General features: G+C 37.6%; 1 protein-coding gene and 1 pseudogene across 10 annotated transcripts in view; one reads left to right on the top strand and one right to left on the bottom strand.

Annotated features, from left to right (window-relative positions):
- Positions 1–21,478, bottom strand: part of KDM4C (lysine demethylase 4C) — a 430,619-nt gene that overhangs the window by 191,085 nt on the left and 218,056 nt on the right. The gene's annotated exons all lie outside the window — the stretch shown is intronic.
- On the top strand, positions 10,372–10,859 carry LOC122474670 (annotated as a pseudogene).

The following is a 21,478-nucleotide window of genomic DNA, read 5'->3' as shown; positions in this document are numbered from 1 at the left end:
CAGTCAGCATTTCCTAATCCCTCCCTTCTCCTCTACTGTCATCACCCTGTCATCATCTGCTATTAGACCTTCCTTTTAAATGTCTCCTGAGTAAAGTCCTTATCCAGACTCCTTCCATCTTTACTTGCAGACAATACACCCTAGCAAACAAAACTAATTCATTTCTCTGCCTGCAGTAGCTCCTAGCACCAATTCACTCTTACAGCTACCACTTTAATCCCCCTCACATATCTTGTAATCTTTCATTTCTGAGTTCAACTGTAATCTAACTTCCTCTACCGTTAGAATAAAGTCTAGACTCCTAAGTCTGGCATTCAAGGGATGCAAGATTTGACTCTGCCAGGGAGATTTCCAAGTTTCTCTCCCATTGCAAATCAACAAAAATACTCCTCTTCAATGCAAGGAATTGAAGAGAGCCCAAATGCACCAGACGTTTCCTTCACTCAGTACCTCTGTTCCTACCACAATGCCTTCCTGCTCACTGTTCTGCTATCTGCACTCCCCCCCGACAAAAAAAACCTCATCCTAAACACTGTAAGTTGTACCAATTATTCCTCCGAATGCAGTAATGTTTAACTATAACTCTGTTTTATATTATTAGTTAGGAATAGAGAAAGTTCTACAACATTTTGCTATAATTATCTTGGGTTAGAAATATGGAAAATGGAAATCCTGAGAAATTTTAGGATATTTTGGTTTAAAATGCAATCTTTTCACTAAAGGTAGAAATAGAAGTTCAGACTCATCAGCAGAAACTTTCTTATTTTCTTCAAATGTTACTAATACTTGCTTCATGAAGAAAAACAAGGGAGTAAACAATATAGACACTTTTCAGTTATGTTAGGAAAGGAGAATTCTGTTTAAATTCATTTTAATTTCCCATACCCCTCTCCCAGAAGTCCTAGATTTTGCAAACATGCAACAAGATCTACCCCTCAGTTGATTGCTCAACTCACTCCAAAGACAACAGGTAAGTGTTATTTCCAAATTTAAATATTTAGAAATAAACAGGCAAAAAAAATACCCAAAATTATGCAAGGAATAATGTCACAGTCAAAAATAGTAAAATTCAGCAGGACAGAGAAATCTATTCTTGTTACTAGTGACAAATAGTAACACTCATCTAAACCCCAATGAAAATTAAATGAGATCATTTAAGAGAACGTAATGCATACCTTTATTAGTAGGAAAGAATAACATTAGCAGTCCCATTTAGAAATAAAGAAACTTGCACATTACATATTGCTACAAAGAGCAATAATCAGTAACAGATAATACTTTTCAAACAAACTATTTGTGATATCAAGTCAAAGTACTAATAAGAATAGCTATTCTTATTGCTTCTTTTAAGAATATACACATATTGGGGCACCTGGATGGCTCAGTCAGTTAAACCTCTGACTCGGCTCAGGTCATGATCTCACAGTTTGTGAGTTCAAGCCCCGCATCGGGCTCTGTACTGACAGCTCGGAGCCTGGAGCCTGCTTTGGATTCTGTGTCTCCCTCTCTCTCTGCCCCTCCCCTGCTCATGATATGTCTCGCACGCTCTCTCTCTCTTAAAAATAAATATTTAAATACATATGTTTAAATATATAAGCATAAATATATAAATATATTTATATAATTTATATTCATAAAAATTATATATTTATAAAATATATATATTATATATTATATATTTATATATTTATTTATATATATGTAATATTTATATATATATAGAATATATAACATATAATTATATATTTATAAAATATAAATTATATAAATATAAATACACACACACACATACACACACACACACACACACACACACACACACTGGTTAAAAATGCAAAGTCCAAATTTAGAGAGAATTGTCAGAAGCTTGTATGCATTGAATTCTTCCATATTTCAGTACCCCAAGACTTATTACAGAGTCATGACTATTTGTTCCTATCTCCCAAAAAGTCAAATTCATGTTAGCATTTATACTAAAAACAACAATCTAACTTAAAGATGAAAACACTTTAAAATTCAACAACTTTCGGAGTTGCGGCAAGATGGCAGCTTAGGAGGACGCTGGGCTCACCGCACGTCCTGCTGATCACTTAGATTCCATCTACACCTGCCTAAATAACCCAGAAAACCGCCAGAGGATTAGCAGAACAGAGTCGCCGGAGCCAAACGCAGACGAGAGGCCCACGGAAGAGGGTAGGAAGGGCGGCGAGGCGGTGCGCGCTCCACGGACTGGCGGGAGGGAGCCGGGGCAGAGGGGCGGCTCACCGGCCAAGCAGAGCCCCCGAGTCTGGCTGGCAAAAGCGGAGGGGCCGGGGGGACTGTGTTCCGACAGCAAGCGCGACTTAGCGTCTGGGAGGTCATAAATTAACAGCTCTGCTCCGAAAGCGGGAAGGCTGGAGGACAAAGGGAGGGAGAGCTGCTGAGCCCCCTGACAACAGAGCTCAGTTTGGTGGGGAACAAAGGCGCTCGCCAGCGCCATCTCCCCCGCCCATCCCCCAGGCGAAATCCCAAAGGGAACCGGTTCCTGCCAGGGAACTTGCTCGCTCTGCGCAAACACCCAACTCTGCGCTTCGGCGGAGCCAAACCTCCAGCAGCGGATCTGACTCCCTCCCGCTGCCACAGGGCCCCTCCTGAAGTGGATCACCTAAGGAGAAGCGATCTAAGCCTGCCCCTCCTGCCCCCGAGCACCTTGCCTACCCACCCCAGCTAATACGCCAGATCCCCAGCATCACAAGCCTGGCAGGGTGCAAGTAGCCCAGACGAGCCACACCACCCCACAGTGAATCCCGCCCCTAGGAGAGGGGAAGAGAAGGCACACACCAGTCTGACTGTGGCCCCAGCGGTGGGCTGGGGGCAGACATCAGGTCTGACTGCGGCCCCGCCCACCAACTCCAGCTATACACCACAGCACAGGGGAAGTGCCCTGCAGGTCCTCACCACGCCAGGGACTATCCAAAATGACCAAGCGGAAGAACTCCCCTCAGAAGAATCTCCAGGAAATAACAACAGCTAATGAGCTGATCAAAAAGGATTTAAATAATATAACAGAAAGTGAATTTAGAATAATAGTCATAAAATTAATCGCTGGGCTTGAAAACAGTATACAGGACAGCAGAGAATCTCTTGCTACAGAGATCAAGGGACTAAGGAACAGTCACGAGGAGCTGAAAAACGCTTTAAACGAAATGCATAACAAAATGGAAACCACCACAGCTCGGCTTGAAGAGGCAGAGGAGAGAATAGGTGAACTAGAAGATAAAGTTATGGAAAAAGAGGAAGCTGAGAAAAAGAGAGATAAAAAAATCCAGGAGTATGAGGGGAAAATTAGAGAATTAAGTGATACACTAAAAAGAAATAATATACGCATAATTGGTATCCCAGAGGAGGAAGAGAGAGGGAAAGGTGCTGAAGGGGTACTTGAAGAAATCATAGCTGAGAACTTCCCTGAACTGGGGAAGGAAAAAGGCATTGAAATCCAAGAGGCACAGAGAACTCCCTTCAGACGTAACTTGAATCGATCTTCTGCACGACATATCATAGTGAAACTGGCAAAATACAAGGATAAAGAGAAAATTCTGAAAGCAGCAAGGGGTAAACGTGCCCTCACATATAAAGGGAGACCTATAAGACTCGTGACTGATCTCTCTTTTGAAACTTGGCAGGCCAGAAAGAATTGGCACGAGATTTTCAGGGTGCTAGACAGAAAAAATATGCAGCCAAGAATCCTTTATCCAGCAAGTCTGTCATTTAGAATAGAAGGAGAGATAAAGGTCTTCCCAAACAAACAAAAACTGAAGGAATTTGTCACCACTAAACCAGCCCTACAAGAGATCCTAAGGGGGACCCTGTGAGACAAAGTCCCAGAGACATCACTACAAGCATAAAACATACAGACATCACAATGACTCTAAACCCGTATCTTTCTATAATAACACTGAATGTAAATGGATTAAATGCGCCAACCAAAAGACATAGGGTATCAGAATGGATAAAAAAACAAGACCCATCTATTTGCTGTCTACAAGAGACTCATTTTAGACCTGAGGACACCTTTAGATTGAGAGTGAGGGGATGGAGAACTATTTATCATGCGACTGGAAGCCAAAAGAAAGCTGGAGTAGCCATACTTATATCAGACAAACTAGACTTTAAATTAAAGGCTGTAACAAGAGATGAAGAAGGACATTATATAATAGTTACAGGGTCTATCCATCAGGAAGAGCTAACAATTATGAATGTCTATGCGCCGAACACCGGAGCCCCCAAATATATAAAACAATTACTCATAAACATAAGCAACCTTATTGATAAGAATGTGGTAATTGCAGGGGACTTTAACACCCACTTACAGAAATGGATAGATCATCTAGACACACGGTCAATAAAGAAACAAGGGCCCTGAATGAGACATTGGATCAGATGGACTTGACAGATATATTTAGAACTCTGCATCCCAAAGCAACAGAATATACTTTCTTCTCGAGTGCACATGGAACATTCTCCAAGATAGATCATATACTGGGTCACAAAACAGCCCTTCATAAGTTTACAAGAATTGAAATTATACCATGCTTACTTTCAGACCACAATGCTATGAAGCTTGAAATCAACCACAGAAAAAAGTCTGGAAAACCTCCAAAAGCATGGAGGTTAAAGAACACCCTACTAACGAATGAGTGGGTCAACCAGGCAATTAGAGAAGAAATTAAAAAATATATGGAAACAAACGAAAATGAAAATACAACAATCCAAACGCTTTGGGACGCAGCAAAGGCAGTCCTGAGAGGAAAATACATTGCAATCCAGGCCTATCTCAAGAAACAAGAAAAATCCCAAATACAAAATCTAACAGCACACCTAAAGGAACTAGAAGCAGAACAGCAAAGGCAGCCTAAATCCAGCAGAAGAAGAGAAATAATAAAGATCAGAGCAGAAATAAACAATATAGAATCTAAAAAAACTGTAGAGCAGATCAACGAAACCAAGAGTTGGTTTTTTGAAAAAATAAACAAAATTGACAAACCTCTAGCCAGGCTTCTCAAAAAGAAAAGGGAGATGACCCAAATAGATAAAATCATGAATGAAAATGGAATTATTACAACCAATCCCTCAGAGATACAAACAATTATCAGGGAATACTATGAAAACTTATATGCCAACAAATTGGACAACCTGGAAGAAATGGACAAATTCCTGAACACCCACACTCTTCCAAAACTCAATCAGGAGGAAATAGAAAGCTTGAACAGACCCATAACCAGCGAAGAAATTGAATCGGTTATCAAAAATCTCCCAACAAATAAGAGTCCAGGACCAGATGGCTTCCCAGGGGAGTTCTACCAGACGTTTAAAGCAGAGATAATACCTATCCTTCTCAAGCTATTCCAAGAAATAGAAAGGGAAGGAAAACTTCCAGACTCATTCTATGAAGCCAGTATTACTTTGATTCCTAAACCAGACAGAGACCCAGTAAAAAAAGAGAACTACAGGCCAATATCCCTGATGAATATGGATGCAAAAATTCTCAATAAGATACTAGCAAATCGAATTCAACGGCATATAAAAAGAATTATTCACCATGATCAAGTGGGATTCATTCCTGGGATGCAGGGCTGGTTCAACATTCGCAAATCAATCAACGTGATACATCACATTAACAAAAAAAAAGAGAAGAACCATATGATCCTGTCAATCGATGCAGAAAAGGCCTTCGACAAAATCCAGCACCCTTTCTTAATAAAAACCCTTGAGAAAGTCGGGATAGAAGGAACATACTTAAAGATCATAAAAGCCATTTATGAAAAGCCCACAGCTAACATCATCCTCAACGGGGAAAAACTGAGAGCTTTTTCCCTGAGATCAGGAACACGACAAGGATGCCCACTCTCACCGCTGCTGTTTAACATAGTGCTGGAAGTTCTAGCATCAGCAATCAGACAACAAAAGGAAATCAAAGGCATCAAAATTGGCAAAGATGAAGTCAAGCTTTCGCTTTTTGCAGATGACATGATATTATACATGGAAAATCCGATAGACTCCACCAAAAGTCTGCTAGAACTGATACAGGAATTCAGCAAAGTTGCAGGATACAAAATCAATGTACAGAAATCAGTTGCATTCTTATACACTAACAATGAAGCAACAGAAAGACAAATAAAGAAACTGATCCCATTCACAATTGCACCAAGAAGCATAAAATACCTAGGAATAAATCTAACCAAAGATGTAAAGGATCTGTATGCTGAAAACTATAGAAAGCTTCTGAAGGAAATTGAAGAAGATTTAAAGAAATGGAAAGACATTCCCTGCTCATGGATTGGAAAAATAAATATTGTCAAAATGTCAATACTACCCAAAGCTATCTACACATTCAATGCAATCCCAATCAAAATTGCACCAGCATTCTTCTCGAAACTAGAACAAGCAATCCTAAAATTCATATGGAACCACAAAAGGCCCCGAATAGCCAAAGGAATTTTGAAGAAGAAGACCAAAGCAGGAGGCATCACAATCCCAGACTTTAGCCTCTACTACAAAGCTGTCATCATCAAGACAGCATGGTATTGGCACCAAAACAGACACATAGACCAATGGAATAGAATAGAAACCCCAGAACTAGACCCACAAACGTATGGCCAACTCATCTTTGACAAAGCAGGAAAGAACATCCAATGGAAAAAAGACAGCCTCTTTAACAAATGGTGCTGGGAGAACTGGACAGCAACATGCAGAAGGTTGAAACTAGACCACTTTCTCACACCATTCACAAAAATAAACTCAAAATGGATAAAGGACCTCAATGTGAGACAGGAAACCATCAAAACCTTAGAGGAGAAAGCAGGAAAAGACCTCTCTGACCTCAGCCGTAGCAATCTCTTACTCGACACATCCCCAAAGGCAAGGGAATTAAAAGCAAAAGTGAATTACTGGGACCTTATGAAGATAAAAAGCTTCTGCACAGCAAAGGAAACAACCAACAAAACTAAAAGGCAACCAACGGAATGGGAAAAGATATTCGCAAATGACATATCGGACAAAGGGCTAGTATCCAAAATCTATAAAGAGCTCACCAAACTCCACACTCATTAAAAACAAATAACCCAGTGAAGAAATGGGCAGAAAACATGAATAGACACTTCTCTAAAGAAGACATCCGGATGGCCAACAGGCACATGAAAAGATGTTCAGCGTCGCTCCTTATCAGGGAAATACAAATCAAAACCACACTCAGGTATCACCTCACGCCAGTCAGAGTGGCCAAAATGAACAAATCAGGAGACTATAGATGCTGGAGAGGATGTGGAGAAACGGGAACCCTCTTGCACTGTTGGTGGGAATGCAAATTGGTGCAGCCGCTCTGGAAAGCAGTGTGGAGGTTCCTCAGAAAATTAAAAATAGACCTACCCTATGACCCAGCAATAGCACTGCTAGGAATTTATCCAAGGGATACAGGAGTACTGATGCATAGGGGCACTTGTACCCCAATGTTCATAGCAGCACTCTCAACAATAGCCAAATTATGGAAAGAGCCTAAATGTCCATCAACTGATGAATGGATAAAGAAATTGTGGTTTATATACACAATGGAATATTACGTGGCAATGAGAAAAAATGAAATATGGCCTTTTGTAGCAACGTGGATGGAACTGGAGAGTGTGATGCTAAGTGAAATAAGCCATACAGAGAAAGACAGATACCATATGGTTTCACTCTTATGTGGATCCTGAGAAACTTAACAGGAACCCATGGGGGAGGGGAAGGAAAAAAAAAAAAGAGATTAGAATGGGAGAGAGCCAAAGCATAAGAGACTGTTAAAAACTGAGAACAAACTGAGGGTTGATGGGGGGTGGGCGGGAGGAGAGGGTGGGTGAGGGGTATTGAGGAGGGCACCTTTTGGGATGAGCACTGGGTGTTGTATGGAAACCAATTTGTCAATAAATTTCATAAAAAAAAAAACAAAAACAAAAAAAAAAAAAGAAAATAGGGATAGAAGGAACTCACCTCAAGATCATAAAGGCCATATACGAAAGACCCACCACTAATACCATTCTCAATGAGGAAAAACTGAGAGATTTCCTCCTAAGGTCAGAAACACAACAAGGATGTCCACTCTCACCACTGCTATTCAACATACTGTTGGAAGTCCTAGCCTCAGCAATCAGACAAGAAAAAGAAATAAAAAGCATCCAAATTGGCAAGGAGTAAGTCAAACTTTCACTCTTCACAGACGACATGATACTCTGTGTGGAAAACCCAAAAGAATCCACCAAAAAACTGCTAGAACTAATACATAAATTCAGCAAAGTCACAGGATATAAAAGCAATGTACAGAAATCTGTTGCATTTCTGTACACCAATAAAGTAACAGCAGAAAGAGAAATCAAGGAATTAATCCCATTCACAGTTGTACAAAAAACCATAAAATATTTAGGAATAAGCCTAACCAAAGAGATGAAAAAGCTTTACAATGAAAACTATACAAAGTTTATGAAAGAAATTGAAGACACAAAAAGTAGAAAAACATTCCATACTCATGGATTAGAAGAACAAATATTCTTAAAATGTCGATACTACCCAAAGCAATCTACATATTCAATGCAATACCTATCAAAATAACACCAGCTTCTTCACAGAGCTAGAACAAACAATTCTAAAATTTGTATGGAACTCAAAAGACCCCAAATAGCCAAAGCAATTCTGAAAAGGAAAACCAAAGCTGGAGGCATCATAATTCCAGATTTCAAGCTGTATTACAAAGCTATAATGATCAACACAGTATGGTACTGGCACAAGAACAGACACATAGGTCAATGGAACAGAATAGGTAACCTAGAAATCAACCCACAAACGTATGGCCAACTAATCTTTGACAAAGCAGGAAATAATATCCAATGGAAAAAGTCTCTTCAGAAAATGGTGTTGGGAAAACTGGACAGCGACATGCAGAAGAATGAACCTGGACCACTTTCTTAAACCATACACAATAAACTCAAAGTGGATGAAAGACAAAACATAAGACAGGAAACCATCAAAATCCTAGAGAAGAAAACAGGCAACAACCTCTTTGACCTCAGCCACAGAAACTTTTTACTTGACATGTCTCCAGAAGTAAAGGGAAAAAACGCAAAAATAAACTATTGGGACCTCATCAAGATAAAAAGCTTCTGTACAGCAAATGAAACAATCAGCAGAACTAAAAGGCAACTGACAGAATGAAAGAAGATATTTGCAAATGACATATCAGATAAAAGGTTAGTATCCAAAATCCATAAAGAACTTATCAAACTCAGCACCCAAAAAACAAATAATCCAATGAAGAAATGGGCAAAAGACATGAATAGACACTTCTCCAAAGAAGACATCCAGATGGCCAACTGACACATGAAAAAATGCTCAACATCACTCATCATCAGGGAAAAACAAATCAAAACCACAATGAGATACTACTCACACCTTCCAGAATGGCTACAATTAACAACTGAGGCAACAACAGATGTTGGCAAGGATGCAGAGTTAAGAGGAACCCTTTTACACTGTTGGTGGGAATGCAAACTGGTGCAGCCACCCTGGAAAACAGTATGGAGGTTCCTCAAAAAATTAAAAATAGAACTACCCAGTGACCCAGTAACTGCACTAATAGGTATTTATCTAAAGGATTTAGGAGGGCTGATTCAAAAGGGCACATGCACCGCAATGTTTATAGCAGCACTATCAACAATAGCCAAAGTATGGAAAGAGCCCAAATGTTCATTGACTGATAAATGGAAAAAGAAGATGTGGAGTAGAATGGAATATTACTCAGCAATCAAAAAGAATGAAATCTTGGCCATCTGCCACATTGTGGATGGAACTAGAGTATATTATGCTAAGCGAAGTAAGTCAGTCAGGGGAAGACATATATAATATGATCACTCATGTGGAATTTAAGATACAAAACGTGAACATAAAGGAAGGGAAGAAAAACTAAGATAAAAATGGAGAGGGAAACAAACCATAAATGACTTGTAAATACAGAGAACAAACTGAAGGTTGCTGGTAGGGTGTTGGGTGGGGGAAAGGGCTAAAGGGGTGAAGGGCATTAAGGAGGACACTTGTTGAGATGAGCACTGTGTGTTATAGTAAGTGATGAATCACTAAATTCTATTCCTGAAATTACTATTATACTATATGTTAACTAACTTGGATTTAAATTAAAAAAAAATAGTAAGAATATTACATAAATGTGATATGATGTCCTTTCTCAGATCCATTACAAATTCAAGTTAATAATAGGGGTGCCTGTGTGGTTCAGTTGGTTGAGTATCTGACTCTTGAACTTGGCTCAGGTCTTAACCTCAGGGTGCTTAGTTCAGGCCCTGCGTTGGGCTTTGTACTTATCATGGAGCCTACTTTAAAAAAAAACAAAACAAAACAAAACTGCACACAATAAAAATGACTCAGTCCTTTTTTCCTCTTCCAGGGATGGCATCTATAGGCATTCAAAATGGTCCAGAATTTGACATACCATTGTAGGCTGTCCTACACTACAGCCCTAACAAAACTAGGCTGTGCCAAACCCCCTGGTAATAGAATCATTTACCTTTATACCAAGAAGGTTGCAAAAGTACCAAAATCCATATGTGGCATGTACCCAGACTGACTTCGAGGAGTTCGTGCTGTGAGACCTAAGTCTTACGAGGTTGTCTAAAATGAAAAAACACATCAGCAGGGCATATGGTGGTTCCATGTGTGCTAAGTGTGTTCATGACAGGATCAAGCATGCTTTCCTTATTGATGAGCAGAAAATGGTTGTGAAAGTGTTGAAGGCACAAGCACAGAGTCGGAAAGCTAAATTAAAAAAATGAAGCATTTTGGACTAAAAAAAAATCAAAATAACAAAAATGATTCATTTTAAAAATACAAGCAAATATATTAATTTATATTTCCTTCAGAAATTCAAATCAGTAATTGGAAAAGCTAGGGTTTTTTTCAATATATGAAATTTATTGTCAAATTGGTTTCCATACAACACCCAGTGCTCATCCCAAAAGGTGCCCTCCTCAATACCCATCACCCACCCTCTCCTCCCTCCCACCCCCCATCAACCCTCAGTTTGTTCTCAGTTTTTAAGAGTCTCTTATGCTTTGGCTCTCTCCCACTCTAACCTCTTTTTTTTCCCCCTCTTCCCCTCCCCCATGGGTTTCTGTTAAGTTTCTCAGGATCCACATAAGAGTGAAACCATATGGTATCTGTCTTTCTCTGTATGGCTTATTTCACTTAGCATCACACTCTCCAGTTCCATCCATGTTGCTACAAAGGGCCATATTTTGTTCTTTCTCATTGCCATGTAGTACTCCATTGTGTATATAAACCACAATTTCTTTATCCATTCATCAGTTGATGGACATTTAGGCTCTTTCCATAATTTGGCTATTGTTGAGAGTGCTGCTATAAACATTGGGGTACAAGTGCCTCTATGCAACAGTACTCCTGTATCCCTTGGGTAAATTCCTAGCAGTGCTATTGCTGGGTCATAGGGTAGGTCTATTTTTAATTTTCTGAGGAACCTCCACACTGTTTTCCAGAGTGGCTGCACCAGTTTGCATTCCCACCAACAGTGCAAGAGGGTTCCCGTTTCTCCACATCCTCTCCAGCATCTATAGTCTCCTGATTTGTTCATTTTGGCCACTCTGACTGGCGTGAGGTGATATCTGAGTGTGGTTTTAATTTGTGTTTCCCTGATAAGGAGCGACGTTGAGCATCTTTTCATGTGCCTGTTGGCCATCCGGATGTCTTCTTTAGAGAAGTGTCTATTCATGTTTTCTGCCCATTTCTTCACTGGGTTATTTGTTTTTTGGGTGTGGAGTTTGGTGAGCTCTTTATAGATTTTGGATACTAGCCCGAAAAGCTAGTTTTTAACACCTTATTTTTTATACCAAAATCTAGCCCTCCCCAAAATAAATTATTATTCTTGAAGGTTATCAGTTAATTATCTCCAAGGCACAACAAAATTTCCATTTCAGATCAGAAATTCAGTAACCTCCACTTCCTATCCAACAGACAGCAAAAACGTCTTACATCTCCAAGTATATAAGGTATGAAAATACGGGAGTGTACATAAAATGTAGAAATGCCACATGTTCAATGGAATCACTGTTATTCGCTTTGAGAGAGCCCAAAAGTTTGCATGTTACAAGCTATCCCTTGAAAGAGTATTTCATAAAGAACAAAGAGAACAGAGGTATTTTCCATTTCATTGTTTTCTAACAACCCATGTTTTTTAGCTATGACAGTAAGAATTAAGAAGAATGTATCATTAACATAATTAGGCAAAATTATTCTTTATTCCTACATTAAGCAACAAAGACATTGCTCAGCATTAAGCATAGCAACCTCTTATTTAACCAAAAATGTGACTGATAGTGATAAGTAATTAAGGCCCAAATCAATAACTAGACCTGAAATGTAATTTTATTCTAAATTATCAAACTACCTTTTATTGTAACAGATAATTTAATGCTCAGTAAATTCAGATACTTCATTGAAAATATGTTTAGACAATTCCAGGGGTAGAGCACCAACAGAAATCTTAACTACAGAATGTGGGTATTAAATTGGCAAGGCTGTAATAAGTCCTTCTTTACCCTGTTTTTGACCAGCTGATCTACAATCTACCAGGTTTGCAACTCTTTCATCCCTTCCTATTCTTAAATCCTTTATCCATTTTTAACTCAGTTATAACCAAACCCTAAACACTCTTCTTTCTTTACACATGTAAATAATAACCTGCTGGAAAATTTGTTAGCATTAAAACAAGTTACATTATTAGTAATCCACTAATACTCCTGAATCTCCATCTTTAGCTCACATATACTTAAACATCCACCCACTCAATATAAATGGAATAACTTTCCTGCATCATCCCAAACTTACAGAACAAAAAGGCCTAGCTCTTTGGGAAATTGTCACACAGTTAACTCATTAACTGTTATCAGTTAACTCATTAACTGTGTTACTAGTTAACTGTGTTAATATGATTCCCAATATGTTCTCTGCTACATTTACACCTAGTTATTGCTGACTATGAATGACGAATGATATTTTGCAAAATGAACTCAGATTTACAGGTTAAAATTTCTGATCAATTACTTCCAGCAATATATTCCAATGGAGAAACTACATATTTTTATGAAATTTAATCAATTATTTTAACAGAAATGTGCCCTCATCTAAAAAGTTAAGAAACATTAAACAAACAAATGTTAAACAAAGACAATTTTAGGAAACAGATGCATTATGCAGTTAGTGAAGCCAGCATTTATTGAAAGGCTATTGTTCTATTTGTAGAAGTATAGAACCTATTAAGATTCTACAAAAATTGCTGAAGGAGCTTTTGCTCTTTACATGTTCACCAGATACAAACAATGCATGGAAGTATTTAATATGCTACAAACTTCAGTGTGCACACTTCCCTTTGAATTAGTATTTTTGTATTCTTTTGGTAAATACCAAGTACTGACATTGCTGGATTGAAGGGAAGTTGTATTTCTAACTTTTTGAGGAACCTCCATACTGTTCCCACAGTGGCTGCACCCCAGTTTGCATTCCCACCAAGAATGCAAGAGGGTTCCCCCTTCTCCACATCCATGCCATCACCTGTTGTTTCTTGTATTGTTGATTTTAGTCATTCTGACAAGTGTGGGGTGATAGTTCATTGCAGTTTTTAATGTGCATTTCCCTGATGATCAGTGATGTTGAGCATCTTTTCATGTGTTTATTGGCCATGTATATGTCTTCTTTGGAAAAGTGTCTATTCATGTCTTCTGCCCATTTCTTAACTGGACTATTTGTTTTTTGGGTATTGAATTTGAGCTCTTTATATATTTTTAATACTAACCCTTTATCAGATATGTCATTTGCAAATATCTTCTCCCATTCTGTATGTTTCCTTCTAGTATTGCTGATTGTTTCTTTTGCTGTGCAGAAGTTTTTATCTTAATGAGGTCCCAATAGTTGATTTTTGCTTTTGTTTCCCTTGCCTCAGGAGACATATATAGAAAGATGTTACAGCTGATATCAGAGAAATCTCTACCTGTGCTCCCCTCTAGAATTTTTATGGTTTCAGGTCTCACATCTAGGTATTTAATCCATTTTGAGTTTATAGCAGAAGCATCTACAATAGCCAAATTATGGAAACAGCCCCAATAGTCCATGGATGAATGGATAAAGAACAGGTAGTGTGTGTGTGTGTGTGTGTGTGTGTGTGTGTGTCATATATATATCTAAAAGCCATCAAAAAGAACAAAATCATGCCATTTGCAAAGACATGGATGGAGCTAGAGAGTATTATGCTAAGTGAATAAGTCAGTCAGAGAAAGACAAATATCATATGATTTAATTCATATGTGGAACTTAAGAAAACAAATGAACAAAGTGGGGGGAGAAAGAAAAACCAAAAAAACACACACCCTTAACTATAAAGAAAAAACTGATGGTTAACAGGGGGGAGGTGAGTGAGGGGATGGGTGAAATCAGATTAAGGAGTGCATTTGTGATGAGCACCAGGTGTTTAATGGAAGTGTTGAATCACTATATTGTACACCTGAAGCTAATATTACACTGCATGTTAACGAACTGGAATTTAAACCCTTTTTTCTTCCTTTAAAGTTTATTACTTATTTTGAGAGAGAGTGCATGTGTGCGTGTGTGTGTGTGTGTGTGTGTGTGCGCGCGCGCGCATGCACATGCAAGCGAGACAGGGAGAAAGAGAAAGGGAGAGAGAATCCCAAGCAGGCTTCACACTGTCAGCATGAAGCCTGACACGGGGCTCAATTCCACTAACCATGAAACGATGACCTGAGCCTAAATCAAGTCAGATGCTTAATGAACTGCACCACCCAGGTGTCCCTAAGAACTTTTTCTAAAAAAGTATTTAACACTCGGGTGCCTGGGTGACTCAGTCAGTTGAGTGTCGGACTCTGGCAGCATGGAGCCTGCTTGGGATTCTCTCTCTCTGCCTCTCCCCTACTCATACTCTGTCTCTCAAAATATATAAATAAACCTTTTTTTAAAGTATCTAATGTGCTAATTAACTGTAAAAAATATAAAGAGATCTATTCATATTGAAACTCTTCACAATAAATTCCAAAAGATGAGTAGAATATTCTGCTTCTATAACACACTCATTCTCTTATAAAGTTTTCACTACCAGTCACAAATCTGAACCAAATTCCAGCCTCTTTGGCATACTCCAAACAAACCAGCATTTCTTTGTGGTCTCAAAAGAAAGTGTACATTAGAAAAAAGTAAAATTAGAATCAATGTAATGAATGTAAATGAATATAACATACATTATGCTAAGCTAAAAAGTCAGACATTAAAAAGTCCATACTGGTTATTCTGGCAGAGCAATGAATATAATTATGGTTAATATGATTAGTAAGCAGTAGCCACACTGCTGTATATGCCTGCTGAAGCTTGACTGACTACAGTTCTGCTTATTAGCTGAGTAAAACCAAGTTGTCTTCTTCATATAAAAATGTTTTCCTAGCTCTCTCATAGGTGTTCAAAAATCAAAAAGTATTTAAATATACTTGATCAACTGAGCTCTTTAAATGTGACCATGATTGTGGTCTCCCTCTTTCCCCTGCAAAAATAAATAAATAAATAAATAAACAAAACAAAACAAAACAAAGTTGAAGTAAACTCAAAATGTTGTGATAAATCAAAGAAATTTTTTACGTTTTAGTCTGTACTCAAATACTTGTATTTTACAGAATTGATTTTCCAAGATGGTAGAGCCATACGATTCTTCAAATAGCTTAAAAAAAGCTTAAAAATTTTGCAAGAAACTGATCTAATAGTAGAACAGAAAAATTCTCTGTTTCCTGCCACTTCATATATGGAATACACTATACACCCATCACTGTACACCCCAATGGACCCATTGTTTATGTAATATCAATTATAACACTGATTTATTTCATCTGTGTTCTTATTCAATCATTACTCATTTGTACATGTACTCTCTTATACAAGTAATTTGGGGAGAAAATTATTATAATTACCTGAACAATTTATAATAATTATTTTAATACAGGAAACAGAGTTTTAAAATATTTAGATCTAATTAAGGTAAAAAATAATATTTGAATATCACTTTGATTTCCTGGGTTGCATTTCATATAGTAATACCAGTCAAAGACAAATAACAGTCTTTCACCATAGTGTATGAAAAGTAAACAATATAATTACATTTACACTGACTGAGCAGGGGGGGAAGAAATATAATTTCTAAGATCAATATTAATCAAAGAAGTCAGTATACAAGAGTGCAAAGGCCCTTTCCTTTGTCCTTATATCCATTAATGAAGGAAGGTCTGCAGGAAGCCTAACCATCCCTTGTTTTTCCCCCTCCCCCACCTACCCCCTTCCCCATCTCCACTCCCAATGACTATCTGCAGAACTCACAAAACCATGATTTTGTCAAGGTGCACAATATACTTGAAAGCTCCAGGAGGTGGGGGAGGTCCCAGAATACCCCCCCAGAAAAAAATTTCTCCATGTTGTTCTCACAGACATATTTAAAAGTTCCCTTGGGGTGCCTGGGTGGCTCAGTGGGTTAAGCATCCAACTTTTGATGTCAGCTCAGGTCATGATCCCAGGATCATGATATGGAGCCTCAAGTCAGGCTCTGCTCTGAAGGTAGAGCCTGCTTAAGATTCTCTCTCTCTCTCTCTCTCTGCCCCCCTCCTACTCACACGCTTATGATCTCTCTCTCAAATAAAAAAAAAAATAGGGGCGCCTGGGTGGCGCAGTCGGTTAAGCGTCCGACTTCAGCCAGGTCACGATCTCACGGTCCGTGAGTTCGAGCCCCGCGTCAGGCTCTGGGCTGATGGCTCGGAGCCTGGAGCCTGTTTCCGATTCTGTGTCTCCCTCTCTCTCTGCCCCTCCCCCGTTCATGCTCTGTCTCTCTCTGTCCCAAAAATAAATTAAAAAAAAAAAAACGTTGAAAAAAAAATTAAAAATAAATTAATAAATAAATAAATAAATAAAAATCAAAAAGACCAAAAAGATATTTCACAGTCATAGTAAAAAAGTATGACACCAGAACCAAAATTCTTATTCTAATTTTAACGAATCATTATTGTGAATTGTTTCAGATACTTCTGCCTCCCTTCCATTCTATTCTAAATATGAAAATATACGCTCTATTTATTGAGTTACCAAGAAATGCATTCTAGGTGCTCAGAGGATCAAATATATAAAATATTTAGAGATTGGGGTGCCTGGGTGGCTCAGTCAGTTAAGCCTCTGATTCTTGATTTTGGCTCAGGTCATGATCTCTCAGTTCGTGAGTTCAAGCCTGGCATCAGGCCTTTCGGACTGAGCCTGCTTAGAATTCTCTCTCTATCCCTCTCTCTCTATGCCCCTCCCCCACTCGCATGCATGCACTCTCTCTTTCTCTCTCTTGCACTCTCTCTTTCTCTCTCTCTCTCTCTCTCAAAATAAACTTTTTTAAAAAATTAGATATTTTTTCAGTAAATAACCTGGTTTTTAACATATAAGGAAACAGAGGCTCAGAGAATTTAAATTAATTTGGCCAAAGTCACACAGCTAACAAGTTATACATCCTTTACCTGATTCAAACCTAAAACAATTTCCATACTGTTTACCCACTCTACTATGGAAATTCCAAAATCAAACCATTTTGAATTCATCTTAGTTTTTAATTTAAATGTAGGACATATTTTTCCATCTCAAAATTATTTTTCTATGTCACAAAACCAAACTGAAATTGTAGCTGAGAACAAATGTCTGGCTCTCATTATTTTTGCTTTTTATGCATGATATCATACTATGTTGACAGAGTTTATCCAGTCTAGCTAACAATTTTCCAAAGTACATTTCCTCCACTCCCTCTACTTCTAATAGGTTCAGATTAATTTCTTCTGAGTATTTTTAGGCTTCACCATGCCAAGATATGTCTCCCTTATAAAGTAAGGCAATTATAAAGCAATTTAAGGTATGGGACTAGAAACTTTATCTTTCTGACCCATGGGATTGCTGTTCAAACAGACAAAGAAAAACTATGCAAAAGAAGGGGAATGGATTCAAATAGCTTGCTCCAGCGGTCTCCAAAAGATTCCGTAGAAATTATTTTTAGAATTTCTGCTTCTCAACACTAACCTGAGGATCTGATAGAAAGGCTGTGGAAGTTCAGAGTTACAGATATTAAACAATCCACTCCTGCTGTGCCATGTAAAATACAGCATGAAATTGAACTCTTTAGCATTAAGGGACAGATGAAGTTATTTTGTTCTGAATTCATGCACTGCATTTCACATTTTTATGGATGATAAATTTGGGCAAGATCAGATTAAAAATAGTGCTCTATAGACTCTTAGTATCTAAGTGTTTTATGACTATAAATATTTGCTCATAAGAGTCTGTAAGACCATGTATCAGAGCCAAGAGAAATGGCATGGAAGTATACAACATATAATCCTTCTCTATAATGCTTAGTTAGATATATTAACTTCCACTTTTGAGTCTATCAGATATTTCTTTCTACATTACTAAATGGATATAATTTGAAGTTAATCCTGCACCTGGAATGAACCCCAGAAAGTAAATCATCTCCTCCAATCACCACAATTCATGGATAAGAAACTAGGCCACAAAAATGCTAAGTGACTTACTGGATGTTGCAAGGATAGTGAATGAAAAAAAAGGTTCAACTGATGCGAGATTCATCCTACTTACCATCCTCCCTCCCTGGGATTTTCAATTTCCCATTCACTGAGGAACCACAGAGTACATAGGAACTTGTTGAGTAATGCAAGAGGCTGGACAGAGAACCAGCCATTTTCCAGGGTTCACAAGAGAATGCTGGCCATGTTCAAAAACATCTCACTGATATGAAAGATGTTCACCTCTTCTCCACTTCTGGAGAAGAGAACTGGAGATTAAGGCAGCATCCCCTAACTTTCTTCCATCTTTTTTGCACAGTTCAAACACTAATATCAATGTAGGAAAATATTAATGAAGAAATATTGTTTTTCATAAAGGGGCAAAGGGAGGAGGAAATGAAAAAAATTAATAAAACAGCCGTGTATGCACAGTCCCCACAATAGAAGCTCTGAATAGTATATATTAAGGGTGCTCTTGCTTAGTAGAAACAAAAATAACCTGCTAACAGCTTTCAAATAAATTCTAGGTTACCATATTTTTAAACCCTATATGTCATACTGAATTTTGAATGTGAGTCTCAGGAAAAATAAAACCTTATTTATTTAACAGCCATGCCACAAACACTACCCACACTCAATGCACTCTGATCACATGTCTCTTGCCACCTAAAAAATTTCTGATACTACTTCTAAAATGGGAAACAACTTTATGAAAGCTAATTAGACAGAAAAATTAATGCCTTTGGAAGAAACACAATTTATTTCAGGCTTCCTAATGTGAACAATATGGTCAAAAATTTAACACTAAATATTAAAAGAAAAACAAATAATATTGTTGGAAATAAGATATTTTAAATTATAAAATTAACTAACAACACATATTTATTTCTCAGTACACTTCCTTAGAAAACCACATAGTAGCACTATAAGTAAATAATGCAGCTTTTCAGATTCATTTTATCTGGCAATTCCTGTATTTCCACTCAAGTGTGAGAAAGTGTCTGGCACTGCTGATATCTTTTCTCTGTTATTAACTTGTGAAATTATTTAATGCAGAAAAAGGGTAAATATACTCAACATGAGCACGAAGAAAAACAAAGAGAGGACAGAAAAACACACATGGATTTTAAGTGTTTCTTTGATTTCTCCCTGGCCAAAATTACACCTTCAATAGGAAAATATATGCAGAACACATATAATTCTTATAAGAAGACATTTATTATTATTCTGTGGAATCGAGAAGGGAAAAACGGGATTTAAATCAGCTTATGGCCAACAAGGATCCAACACGCAGAACTAACCTCCACAACTCTTACTCTTAGCTGCATGACTTCAGACTCACAAATAGAAAAATAAAGCTGCATTAATCCAATCCATGACATATTACAAATAAATCCTGCCAACAATCTGCTAACATACAACAAAACTTTTAAATAGGTAGTAATTTTTAAAATATGAATAATCTGTCACCAGTATCATAACAACTGGGAACTTACCATAACAAAATAATTATCAACTAATGTACCACTTATGTTTAAGACTGTTCACCTTAGCACTGTTTATCAAAAATCTAAAAAATGGAAGGAAAAAAACATTTTCTGAAAACAACAGAATATTCTTTTAAAAAGTCTTTGTATAACTTATGGGAAAATATTTAATGACATGGAAAAGCATTACCATTAGCTGGAGAAAACAGGTTTATATACATATAATCATATATGTAATATATATGTATGATTGCCTGTAATAAACATATGTATGTGAGAAACATATATTTCCTTACATCTGATTTAGGAGGAGCAATATGGGGACAGACATAGGGGGTACAACTCGAAGTGGGCACAGCAGGAGGAGGCTGCCTGGACTAAAGCCCCACACGTGGAGTAGAAATATCCAGAAATAGATGGATCCCTTTCTTGTTTTGTTGTGTTTTTCTTTTTAGATGGATCCCTTTCTTAAGTGACACAAAGTTTCTCCCTCACTCTTGATCTCTCTCAAACCAAAAGGGTTTCATTTCCTAGCACCTCGTTCTTCTTCTTCAGATCACTTAACAATTTGCCAACATGTGTTTATGTGTTTATTTAGTTAACATCTGTTTCCCACACTAGAACCTATGTTCTATGAGGGATAGATTCAGGTCTGTTTTAGCACTGTATATCCATCACCAACACAGAGTATATGCTCCACTAAGCATTAGTTGAATGATTGCCAAAACACTACAGTATTGAAAGATAAAAGTAAAACTAAAATATAATGTTGACCTCACTATATTTGAATTATTTAATGATTTGCCACAGTTGTATTTAAAAATTTATTTAAAAATTGAATTACCGGATCAGTATGCAGAAGCTTTGATTAGAAGACCTCAAAGTATTTCATTAGTAAATATGGGGACTCTGCCTTAATTAATGAGAAACATGTCATAAATGTTAAAAAGCACATTTTTGGCCAGAAAATGACTTGTAGCTACAAACTACAAGTCAGATTTCCAACTCTATGTCCATTGTCTAAGAAATTGAAATTGATTAATTCAAATAAAATGTAGAATTGTCATTGCTGTAATGAATCATTAACAAACTGGACAAGAGAATTCTTTCACTACCCCAAGGGCAATGGGTCTACTGATAAAATCTAGAAAGTGGTTTGGTGGAATGTGCTCTATTTTTACTCCACAGAAACTCATTAATCAGTCCAAATGTAAAATCAGGCTCCATAAAAAATGCAGTTTTAATGATCTACATTTCCTCATAGTCACATGTACTCTTAATATATTTAAATCCAGATTGGACTGAGTCCAAAAAGTAATC

This window comes from Prionailurus bengalensis, chromosome D4 (genome assembly GCF_016509475.1).
Source record: "Prionailurus bengalensis isolate Pbe53 chromosome D4, Fcat_Pben_1.1_paternal_pri, whole genome shotgun sequence".
Lineage (NCBI taxonomy): Eukaryota > Metazoa > Chordata > Mammalia > Carnivora > Felidae > Prionailurus > Prionailurus bengalensis.
Note: the sequence above shows the minus strand (reverse complement) of the source record. Positions and strands in the feature narration are given on the sequence as shown.